Here is a 12,992-nt window from a genome sequence, read left to right as displayed (position 1 = left end):
TGGATGTTACTAGCAATTTCTATCTGGTACATAAGAATGATTATAATGGAGCTAAGGACTGAACTCAGAATGTTAACATGAAGTGTAACTAACTTAAAAATGGTTTAGTCTTTTAAAAGCATTAACATCCCATCCTAGACACTAAACAAGCTGCTTCGACTGGCAGGTGGCCACATGGTACTTCAGCCAGTCTGCAGCAAATCAATGCACAGGAGAAAAGCATGCCTAGGGCAAGGTCTCTCTTATAAACCAAATTACCAACGGAAGACAGTTTTAGAATTTGGTCCATGGACTGTCAGAAATTCTTAAATTCAACACTCATTGTCAAACGAAGGAAAGTGTTCCAATGAGGAGTTGTGAGATGAGATGTGCAAGATGTTCTAGGTTTCTCTGTTGATTCTGACGCAGTGAGACTTAATGTGGGACAGGGGCAGGTCCTCAGAGAAGATAGAGATGCTGAGGGGCAGACCTTGGGTAGATCCAAGAGAGGCCTCAGACCCTTAAGCCATGGGTCAGTGATCCACGGGAAAGTGGACATCAATTACAGTGTCCCTCAGTTCCGGCCAACTGAGAACGAACAGGGAGAAGTCCAGACAAGTGTGCTGCTGCTTTCTGGCAGTAGATGGTATGGGCATGCCAGCTCCAAGCACAAGCTGTGATTCGTAAAGCAATTATCTATCCTGAGCTGAGCTTCTCAAACTGGGGTCCCAGAGCCACCTTGATCAGAACCACAGACTAAGTTCCACCCCAGACCTCACAGGTGCAATTTCTGTGAGATAGTTCTAAATGCATTAAACCTATAGAACCAACGATCCAGAGCCATAATATTGTTATTCTCTGGACTTTAATGCTGGTTTCTTAAACAGTGCAGCCTTTCTCAACCGCCCTTAGGCCTATCTTGGTGGCAGCAATAATCAGCAAAAATCCCAAGGGGCATCTTTTCAGTGCAAACACTGGAGCATCTGGACTTTTCCTTTTGTCAAGGAAGGTGGTACTTCTTGACAGGTATCAGGTAGAAGGGGCAAAGTGCTAATAACACTAACGCAACAGAGAGAGGGGGTGTAACTCTGCCCTGGGGTGTGTGGAAGAGCTTCTGGGAGAAGGCATGGAATGCACCTTTCCTGGAGGTCTTTAAAAGACAAGGGGTATCTCCATCAGTATGCAAAGATTTTTCAGTGTCAATACTCTCCCAGAATAAGACACTAGACTTGAGTCAGTACCTCTGGCTTCAAGCCCCAAGATGCCAAGCAGCCTGTAATAGAAACAGCTGGCTTAATCCTGCTCCTTTTCTGGCACAATGACTCACTGCAACCATGCCTCACCCCAAACAAGAAGTGGCCAGGTCTCCCCACCACCACTTATGCCTTGGGCAACCTGACTTAATACAGCTATTAGTAGTGAATGGTTCTGTTTTCCTTCAACGCTACCCAGGCTTTGTTTTTACCTTTAGCTAATGATGTCAGCCCTTTACTCTGCACTACTATTTTAAAATCAGTATCGTCCTATCAGCATTAACATCAACTAGGCTCCTCTCAAAGGGCAGTCAAGGTTAATTGAAGACATTAAAATCTGCACAGTGCTTCTGTGAACTGTCTATTCCACTAGCTTTGACATCACACCAAAGCAGGACACCATGTTCCAAACAGAAACTGAAGCAGAGGAGCATTACTGGTTTGGTGTGGAGGGTTAGAAACCTGATACCTGGGCTCGGAAACTTTTCAATAAGAGACAACCTAAAATGTACTGAACAAACTCATGAGGTTCAAAGTAAGGTATGAGCAGAAAAAAATATATTTTTTAAGAAAGAAGAGGGCACCATTCCTTAAGGGACTTAACCCTCCAGTCAGTTATGCATGTTGTTTGTTCTATCTCCCAATACTATAAAAAAAATCAGTGAGCAACAATTCAAATGATAATATTTTCCAAAATGTTTTCAGGAGGTGGGCGAAGCCAGAGTCAAAAAGTAACACACTTTTATTTGGGAAATAGAAAGTAAAGTTTAAGGAAAAACAGAAAATTAAATTTCAAACAGGGACATCTAACTGGACAAGCTTATCAAGGGCGGACACCATCTTTCTGATTTCTGTACGCACATCCCTGGTATAGTGCCTGACACACAGTAGGTGTTCAATAAACACTAATTTCTAAGAGTTTGCTCCTATTGGTTGAGACAGAAACAAATCCCAGTCTTGTTCTCAAGATGGACTGAGCACACCAAATTTACAAAGATCAGATTAGAATATACAATTTTGTCTAAGCTTCCCAACAAGCTCAGATTTTGTGACCCACCTGAAATTTTCACCTCATACTGAAATTTCCTAGATCGCATATATGATGAAATATATTCCTGCCAGTATTTTCTGTAGTCTGGTCATTTGTCACTTTAAAACAGAAAGTATTTTTAAGCAGATCTGAAACAGAAAAAAATGATTTAGAATTTGTCTGGATGATTTCTGCAGTTCAGCTGAACACTGCTGTCAGGCACGGACCGAGCAGAGATGCTAAGGTGACCTTCTCTGGAAGAGAGGCTGACAGTAAAAACGCACTCCTCAGCAGGATTAAAGATGGCAGCATGAGAGGTGAGACAGAGGCCTCCTCCTAAAACCGTGCATATAATACGAAAATATAATTAATACAACTAATCCTGAAAGAGCAACAGGAAAGAGGGCTGTGCCAGACTGCATACACCTGGAGGAAAGAATATACCACACAGAACAGAATAACATACCACAGCCATGACCCGGCAGCACCCAAGCCCTTCCCCAACCCCAGCTCACCGGCAGGAGGAAGAGAAACAGAGCGGGAGGGAGTGGAGGCCTGGGACTGCTGAACACCTAGCTCTGGAGATCTGCTCTGGGAGCACAAACCTACATTTCATGGTGCTCTGGTGATTAGGCAGGCTGGAAAGCTAAGACAGGCATAATACCTGGAGAGACTGAGATTCCAGCCACTTGCGGAAAACAGGGATCCATATCCGGCTGCTCTGGGAAAAAAGAAAGGCAGACAGTCTGAGAGGCTTCATAACAGCAAGAGGGCTGCTAAGGGGGCAAGGATTGCACAGAGCTTACTGTTCAGGTGAAAGGACAGGTAGACAAAATTGTCCAGATGCACTCTGCCCAACAGGTTGGGAACTTTCACAAACTTCAGGTGCTTCACCCCCCTGGCTGGCTATGCAGCTCCAAGGCCCCCCTCCATGATTCACAGCCTGCTGCACCTCCCTCCCAGCCAGCCCACACCTGGCTCACAAACCTGCAAATCCTGCCCTGGCATCAGAACAGCCAGAGGGAAGACCCGCCTACAGCAGCTAGAAACACAAAGCAGAGAGGCTTATACCTGTGTGCTCAGCCCACTGGTTCTGGCAGTGGAGACAAGCATAGCAGCCAGGAAGCAGGAAACAGCTCTTTCCTACCCCCAGGCACCAACACCATTCCCCTGTGACCCCCAACATTGCTCCATGGGCAGAGCAGCTCCAGAGAGTAGAGCTTCTGGGCACTAGAGGGCGCCACACACAAATATGAAACATCAAAGGAACCTGGTTCAAAGCAAAATTATACACACACCAGAAAAAGAGTCAAATAAAACCAAATTCATGAATCATCCTGAAAGGAATTTCAAAATAAAAATCATAAACATATTCAAGAACTCAGGAATGAATTCCCATCAGGGATCCAATCATCACGGAACACAGTATCAGATAGGAAACATACAACGGAAGATTTCAAAAGCAGATTAGATATGGTGGGGAAGACGATAAATGAAATAAAAATTACAGAAAAGGAATACAAAGAAGCTGAGGCACAGAAAGAAAAAAGGAGCTCTAAGAATGAAAGAATATTGAGAGAACTGTGTGACCAATCCAAACAGAATGATATTTGTATTATAGGGGTACCAGAAGAAGAAGAGAGAAAAAGGGATAGAAAGTGTTTTTGAGGAGGTAATTGATGAAAATTTCCCCAATCTGGGGAAGGAGATAGGCTCTCAGGCCATGGAGATGCACAGATCTCCCAACACAAGGGACCCAAGGAAGACAACACCAAGAAATATAGTAATTAAAATGGCAAAGATCAAGGATAAGGACAGACTATTAAAAGCAGCCAGAGAAAGAAATAAGATCACCTACAAAGGAATGTCCATCAGGCTATCATCAGACTTCTCAGCAGAAACCTTACAGGCCAGAAGGGAGTGGAATGATGTATTTAATGCAATGACGCAGAAGGGTCTCAAACCAAGAATATTTTATCTGGCAAGATTATCATTTAAATTTGAAGGAGGGATTAAACAATTTCCAGATAAGCAAAAGCTGAGCCAATTTACCTCCCACAAACCATCTCTAGAGTGTATTTTGGAGGGACTGCTATAGAGGGAAGTGTTCCTAAGTTAATATCTGTCACCAGAGGTAAGAAAACCACAGTAAAGTAGTACAGTTAATTACTAAGCAAATGCAAAATTAAATCAACTACCTCCAAAGTCAGTCAAGAGAGAGACAAAGAGTACAGAATATGATACCTAATATATAAAGAATGGAGGAGGAAGAAAAAGGAAGAGAAAAAAAAAACCTTTAGATTGCATTTGGAATAGCATACTAAGTGAGTTAAGTTAGACTCTTAGATAGTAAGGAAGTTAACCTTGAACCTTTGGTAACCACGAATCTAAAGCTTGCAATGGCAACAAGTACATACCTACCCATAATCACCCTAAATGTAAATGGTCTGAATGCACCAAAAGACACAGAGTCACTGAATGGATAAAAAACCAAGACCCATCTATATGCTGCCTACAATAGACTCACTTTAAACCCAAAGACATACACAGACTAAAAGTGAAGAGATGAAAAAAGTATTTCATTCAACTAATAGGGAGAAAAAAGCAGGAGTTACAGTACTTGTACCAGACAAAATAGACTTCAAAACAAAGAAAGTCACAAGAGACAAAGAAGGACATTACATAAGATAATGGTAAAGGGGTCAGTCAATTCAACAAGAAAATATAACCATTATAAATACCTATGCACCCAAAGAAGCACCTACCTATGTGAAACCAATACAAATAGAATTAAAAGAGGAAATAGAATGCACTGAATTCATTCTAGGAGATTTCAACACTCCACTCATTCTGAAGGACAGATCAACCAGACAGAAAATAAGTAAGAAGACAGAGGCACTGAACAACACATTAGAACAGATGGACCTAACAGATATCTACAGAACTCTACACCGAAAAGCAGCAGAATACACATTCTTCTCAAGTGCACATGGAACATTTTCAAGAATAGATCATATACTAGGCCACAACAAGAGCCTTTGTAAATTCAAAAGAAGACTGAAATTGTACCAACCAGCTTCTAAGACCACAAAGGTATGAATCTAGAAATAAATTATGCTAAGAAAACAAAAAATCCCACAAACACATGGAGGCTTAACAACATGCTCCTAAATAACCAATGGATCAATGACCAAATAAAAACAGAGATCAAGCAATATATGGAGACAAATGACAACAATAATTCAGCATTGCAAAATGTGTGGGACACAGCGAAGGCCATGCTGAGAGGAAAGTATATTGCAATACAGGCCTACCTCAGGAAAGAAGAACAATACAATATGAACAGTCTAAACTCACAATTAACGAAACTAGAAAAAGAAGAACAAATGAGGCCCAAAGTCAACAGAAGGAAGGACATAATAAAGATTCAAGCAGAAATAAATAAAATCAAGAAGAATAAAACAATAGAAAGAATTAATGAAAGCAAGAGCTGGTTCTTTGAGAAAATAAACAAAATAGATTAAACCCCTAGCCAGACTTACCAGGAAAAAAAAGAGTCTATACACATAAACAGAACCACAAATGAGCAAGGAAAAATCACTGTGGACACCACAAAAATAGAAAGAATTATTATAGAATACTATGAAAAAGTATACGCTAACAAACTGGATAATCAAGAAGAAATGGAAAACTTTCTAGAAAAATACAACCTTCCAAGACTAACACAGAAAGAAACAGAAAATCTGAAGAGACCGATTACCAGCAATGAAATTTAACTGGTAATCAAATAACTACCTAAGAACAAAACACCTGTACCAGATGGCTTCACCGCTGAATTTTATCAAACATTTAGTGAAGACCTAATACCCATCCTCCTTAAAGTTTTCCAAAAAGTAGAAGAAGAGGGAATACTTCCAAACTCAATCTATGAGGCCAGCATCACTCTAATACCAAAACCAGGCAAAGACACCACAAAAAAAGAAAATTACAGACCAATATCCCTGATGAACATAGATGTAACAATACCCAACAAAATATTAGCAAACCAAATTCAAACTACATCAAAAAGATCATCCAATAAGATCAAGTAGGATTTATTCCAGGGATGCAAGGATGGGACAATATTAGAAAACCCATCAACATCATCCACCACATCAACAAAAAGAAGGACAAAATCCACAGGATCATCTCCATAAATGCTGAAAAAGCATTTGACAAAATTCAACATTCATTCATGATAAAAACTCTCAACAAAATGGGTATAGAGGGTAAATACCTCAACATAATAAAGGCCATATATGACAAACCCACAGCCAACATTATACTTAACAGTGAGAAGCTGAAAGCCTTTTCTTTAAGATCAGAAACAAGACAAGGATGACCACTCTCTCCACTTTTATTCAACATAGTTCTCGAGGTCCTCACCACAGCCATTAGACAACACAAACAAATAAAGGGCATCCAGATTGATAAGGAAGAAGTTAAACTGTCCCTGTTTGCAGATGGCATGATATTGTACATAAAAAAACCCTAAAGACTCCACTCCAAAACTACTGGCTAATATCTAAATTCAGCAAAGTTGCAGGATACAAAATTAATACACAGAAATCTGTTGCATTTGTATACACTAACAATGAACTAGCAGAAAGAGAAATCAGAAAAACAATTCCATTAACAAATGCATCAAAAAGAATAAAATACCTAGGAATAAACCTAACCAAGGAAGTGAAAAACCTATACTTTGAAAACTACAAGACCCTCATGAGAGAAAGTAAAGAAGATACCAATAAATGGAAACACATCCTGTGCTCATGGATAGGAAGAATTGATATTGTTAAAATGGCCATCCTGCCTAAAGCAATCTACAGATTCAATGCAATTCCTATCAAAATACTGACAGCATTCTTCAATGAACTATATCAAATAGTTTTAAAATTCATATGGAACCACAAAAGACCCCGAATACCCAAAGCAATCCTGAGAACAAAGAATAAAGCTGGGGAGATTACGCTCCCCAACTTCAAGCTGTACTACAAAGCCACAATAATCAAGACAATTTGGTACTGGCACAAGAACAGAACAATAGACCAATGGAACAGACTAGAGAGCCCCAATATAAACCCAACCATATATGGTCAACTGATATACAATAACGGAGCTATGGACATACAATGGGGAAATGACAGCCTCTTCAACAACTGGTGTTGGCAAAACTGGACGACTACATGCAAGAGAATGAAACTGGATTGTTTAACTCCATATACAATTATGAGTAAACTCGAAATGGATCAAAGACCTGAATGTAAGTCATGAAACCATAATACTCTTAGAAGAAAACATAAGCAAAAATCTCCTGAATATAAACATGAACAACTTCTTCCTGAATGCATCTCCTTGAGTGAGAGAAACAAAAGCAAAAATGAACAAGTGGGACTACATCAAATTAAAAAGCTTTTTGTATGGCAAAGGACACCATCAACAGAACAAAAAGGCATCCTACAGTATGGGAGAATATATTCATAAATGACATATCTGACAAGGGGTTAACATCCAAAATATATAAAGAGCTCACACACCTCAACACCCAAAAAGCAAATAACCCAATTAAAAAATGGGCAGAGAATATGAAGAGACAATTCTCCAAAGAAGAAATTCAGATGGCTAACAGAAACATGAAAAGATGCTCCACAACACTAATCATCAGGGAAATGCAAATTAAAACCACAATGAGATATCACCTCACACCAGTAAGGATGGCCAGTATTGAAAAGACTAAGAACAACAAATGCTGGCGACGATGCGGAGAAAGGGGAACCCTCCTACACTGCTGATGGGAATGTAAGCTAGTCCAACCATTGTGGAAAGAAATATGGAGATTCCTCAAAAAACTAAAAATAGAAATAACATTTGACCTGGGAATCCCACTTCTTGGAATTTACCCAAAGAATACAAGTTCTCAGATTCAAAAAGACAGATGCACCTCTATGTTTATCGCAGCACTATTTACAATAGCCAAGACATGGAAGCAACCTAAGTGTCCATCAGTAGATGAATGGATAAAGAGGTGGTACATATATACAAGGGAATACTATTCAGCCATAAGAAAGAAACAAATCCTACCATTTGCAACAACATGGATGGAACTGGAGGACATTATGCTCAGTGAAATAAGCCAGGCAGAGAAAGACAAGTACCAAATGATTTCCCTCATTTGTGGAGTATAACAATGAAGAAAAACTGAAGAAACAAAACTGTCTTAGACTCACAGACTCCCAAGAAGGGACTAGTGGTTACCAAAGGGGAGAGGTGGCAGAGAGTGGGTAGGGAGGGAGGTAGAAGGGCATTGTGGGGTATCATGATTGGTGCACATGGTGTGTGGGGTCACGGGGAAGACAGTGTAGCTCAGAAAAGACAAATAGGAACTCTGTGGTGTCTTACTACACTGATGGACAGTGACTGCAATGGGGTATAGGGGGGACATGATAATATGGGTAAATGCAGTAACCACATTGTTTTTTCACGTGAAACCTTCATAAGAGTGTATATCAATAATGCCTTAATAAAAAATAAAATAAATTAAATTAAATTAAAAAGCACTGCTCAGTGGGTCAGGAGACCCAGAGCCCACCCCAAGGTGACACTCAAGTCTTTGAGTGACCTTGAATGGACAAGTCACTTCTTTCTGGGCCTGTGTCATCAACTGTAATATGAGAGAGGTGCACTAAATGGTCTCTTGTGATGGCTATAAAGGGACTAGAATGGCTACCCTAAACCTAGATTTGAAAACAAACGTGCTGAGGGTGTGCTCCAGTCCCACCTTTTAATACTCTTCTGGTAATCTTAAACAATGTAATCAGGTAAGTGAAAAAAATATGAGGTATGAATACCAGATCTAAGGGTAAAATTATTCTTACTTGTTGTAAAATGATGATTACAGTATATCTGGGACATCCAAAAGAAGCAACTGAAAAATTACTTTTTAAAAAAAAGGCAAATACATTAAAATGCCTAGGTAAAAACATAAACATTTAGGAGTATATATATATATATATATATATATATATATATATATGGAAGAAAAGGTCCTATCCACAATATAAACAAACAAAAAAACCTAATGAACCTAATGATAATAAGAGGAAGACATCTGCAAGACTTCCATGTAAAAAAAAAAAAACTTAAAAAGAATCTCTTAAGAGATGTAAGACTTCATTAAATGGGCATATCTTTTGAATAAAAAGTATCAGACTTACAGAGATAACAAGTATCCCTAAATTAATCTAGTATCTCAATGCTAAACACAATAATCTTTCAATATGATAAAATGACACCAAAATTCATCTAGAAAAAAACAGTTAATTATCCCCCATCCTCTCCAAAAAAGACAATGAAGAAATATTAAACCCACTAGTATTATTATTTAACATCTAACACACATTTCACTATGCATCAAGCACTATGTTAATAAGCATTTTGATTCACTCATTTGCTCATCCCAGTGCAAGTTAAATAATTGTCACAATTTACAGAAACAGGGGCTTAGAAAGAAAAGTAAGTTGCCCAAGGTCACAGAGCTAATAAGTGACGGAGCCTTGCCAACATGGCCCAGAGCTCCAGCACACTGCTGTACCAACCGAAAACAGAGAGCCCAGAAAATGACCCAGTTACATTTAGTTTGTGATTCAAGTCAGTGGAAAATAATTAAGGGAGTCCTGGACTAGCTGGATCCTTATGTCACTATAAATTCCAGATGGATAAAAATATTAAACCAAATAAGTGGAAGAGGAGGAGAAAAATGGAGGGAGAAGGTATGAAAAGGTACAAGAAGAAAACATGGGTAAAATAGATTTATGATCTGAAAATGCAGACATCCTTACAAGCAAGATACAAAATTCAGAATCCACTTAAAAAATTATGATAAATCTGGCTACATAACAATGTCAACTTCTGATATAAAAACTACTATACTTAAGGTCAAAAAATAAACTACAAACTATGACATGACATATTTCCTTAAACCTCTGAAGAATTTCTAATATGAAAAAGACCACAAACCCAGAAGCAAACAATAGAAATACAAATGGTCAGTAAATACATGAAAGTAACACCTCATTCATAATAAAGGACCACAAATCAAAACCATGAAACACTATTTTTCATTAATCACCTTGGCAAAAACTAAATGATTAGGTAATAGCTGATGTCAGTAAGGGTGGAAGGAGATGGAAGATAATTTGATAACTTCTATAAGATTTTAAATGTTCAGTCCCTAAACCAGAAGTTCCACTATTAGGAATGAATTTGTTCTATGAATATAGTATATAAGGATATTCACTGAAGCATTTACTTGGAAGGTCAGTAAACTAAAAACCTAACAGTCTAATAATAAAGTCTGATTACATAAATTTTAAGTCTATCTAATAGAATTAAACCTATGAAGTTGTTCAAAAAAAAAAACTATACATACCAAAATGAAAAAATTACCTAAGACATACTAAAGAGAAGATGCAAAATAGTGTAGGAAAAGTGAAAGTCTGCATTTTTTAAAATGAAAAGGAGAGAAAATACATGTATGCACAGAATAATTCTGGGAAACTACTCAAAAAACTAATAGTGATTGCCTTCTGAAGAGTCCAGATGGAAGGCAGGTAGAGGTGGAAAGGAACTTTTTTTTTAACTATTTGAATTTTTCTTTACCATCTGAATTTTTCCCCATACACACATACAACTTTAACAAATTTTTGTTTTTTAGTGAATTCAACAAAAGATCATCTCAAACTACACCACACTAAACAATAAAGACACAAACTTCAAGGTAGTTTTTTTTTTTTCAAACATTTACTCAACACAAACACCATTTTCTCCTTTTACACAGCAATATTGTTAGTTTCAAATTAGCTGGGCTGTCAACTGCCAAGAAATTAAAAATGATTCTACATGTCAAACTCAAATAGAAAATGTCATACAACATATAAATCACTAATAGACCTCTGGTGCAGTCAGCAAGTTTACTATGTTTATTAAAGTCATGTAAATGATTTGACAAAAGTGCACAACAGAATGACATCACTGGTATGTGAGTTACTAGAATACAACAATGCAGTCCTCTACATGGAGGATGCAGGATGGGGTGAATATTACCAAGGATAAAATCTTTTCAACACGTTAGGCCAGTCAGATTTTACTCCCAACTACGTATCTCTGGAAAGACTGGTTAGCAAAGCTGAGGAATTTTCCCCTCAACCAATTACTAAGCAACAACAAAAAAAAAAGCCATGCACAAATTTTACAACACCTGATTAAAAACAGACATAAAACCTTGTTCACTTCATCACTTGGCAAACTTTGCAACTTCACTCCTTCATTTTTCTGATTAGGCCACTCATCACATGACTCACCCCTACTGAGAAGCTGTTAATAATTTAGCAATACTCACCCTGCACACACATCAAGATACGCTCCCCATAACCATCAAGTCAAAGTCCCTTCCCTACACATAACACAAATGAACACACCACAAACCTAGGACTAGAGACACATTTACTTTACAGTCTTTAAAATTAATATATCTATCACCACTACCAGTATAGTATTTATTTCAGATCCCATATTTGGGGGAGGGGATACTGTACAACCCAGCCCACCTGAAGATTTGGGCAAGTCTGTGAGAAATGTATGAGAAAGCCCTGCCGTGTGCCATACATAATTAGGAGCTTTCTACTTTCTAGAGAGGGTACCCAGAGCAGAGCTGTGCATTTTCAGAGTAGGAATGAACACACAGCTTAAAATCTTACGGACTAGTAACTTCTCATAGAGCATTTGTTTTCTTTAACCCATTTTAATGTCATAGGATAATCACTGAGGAAAACAGAGGAGTTCCCTGTATGTTGATACATCTGGTGAGCCTGAAGAGGAACATTTAAAATTTTTATAGAACGTTTACCATAAAAACAAGTCCTTTATACTGTTGTCCATCTATTCACTACGTCAACCTCTGGCTGCTTCTAAAGCCAGCAACTGTAACCCAACGTCCAGCAACTCACTCTCACCCCACCCTATTCCAAAAAAGGAATGCTTCTGCTCAAATAATCCAAAGTGGTCTTATTCATGAAGTAGCTGCCTCAGCTTCAGTGGACACTGGTGACAGGGTGTTTGTTGTTCCCTTGGAATTTAAATTTTCAAAAATTCTTGCCAAATGCAGAGTTGATACGTAGGGAGCTGCTGCCTCCAAATCATTTGTCATGTCCAACAGTGCTATCATACCTATCAAAGTTTCTCATAATAATAAGTTAGATTAATCAACTACTAGTATAAATAAATAAAATCCTTCCCAGAAATAAGGCTGAAGCTTGCTTTTTGGTTGGCTTGTTTGGTCCTTTGTTTGACGTTCCCACGGCAAAGAACCTTAAGGTACCTGGACTGACGCCTGCTAGAGCAACCCAGAGTAGACCAAAAACCCCTATGTTGTGTCAGAGTTCTTCTGTTAAAAATAGTCCCCTTCTTTATCAATTGTGGGGATGGAATTTCTGCCCATTCTTGAGTTAAATAGCTATCTAAACTCAAGAGTTCAATTTCACCCACTCTAGTAAAAATATAAAACCTACCAAAGTTTCACATGGTTTGCCCAGGCATTCATTCAGCTGGGTCTCCAGGTCAACCAAATGTATATGACAATTAACTGAGCAAAAAAAAGTTTTGATTGAAACTGTAACGTTACCAAAGACTTACTA

The sequence above is a fragment of the Manis pentadactyla genome, chromosome 11 (assembly GCF_030020395.1).
Source record: "Manis pentadactyla isolate mManPen7 chromosome 11, mManPen7.hap1, whole genome shotgun sequence".
Lineage (NCBI taxonomy): Eukaryota > Metazoa > Chordata > Mammalia > Pholidota > Manidae > Manis > Manis pentadactyla.
Note: the sequence above shows the minus strand (reverse complement) of the source record.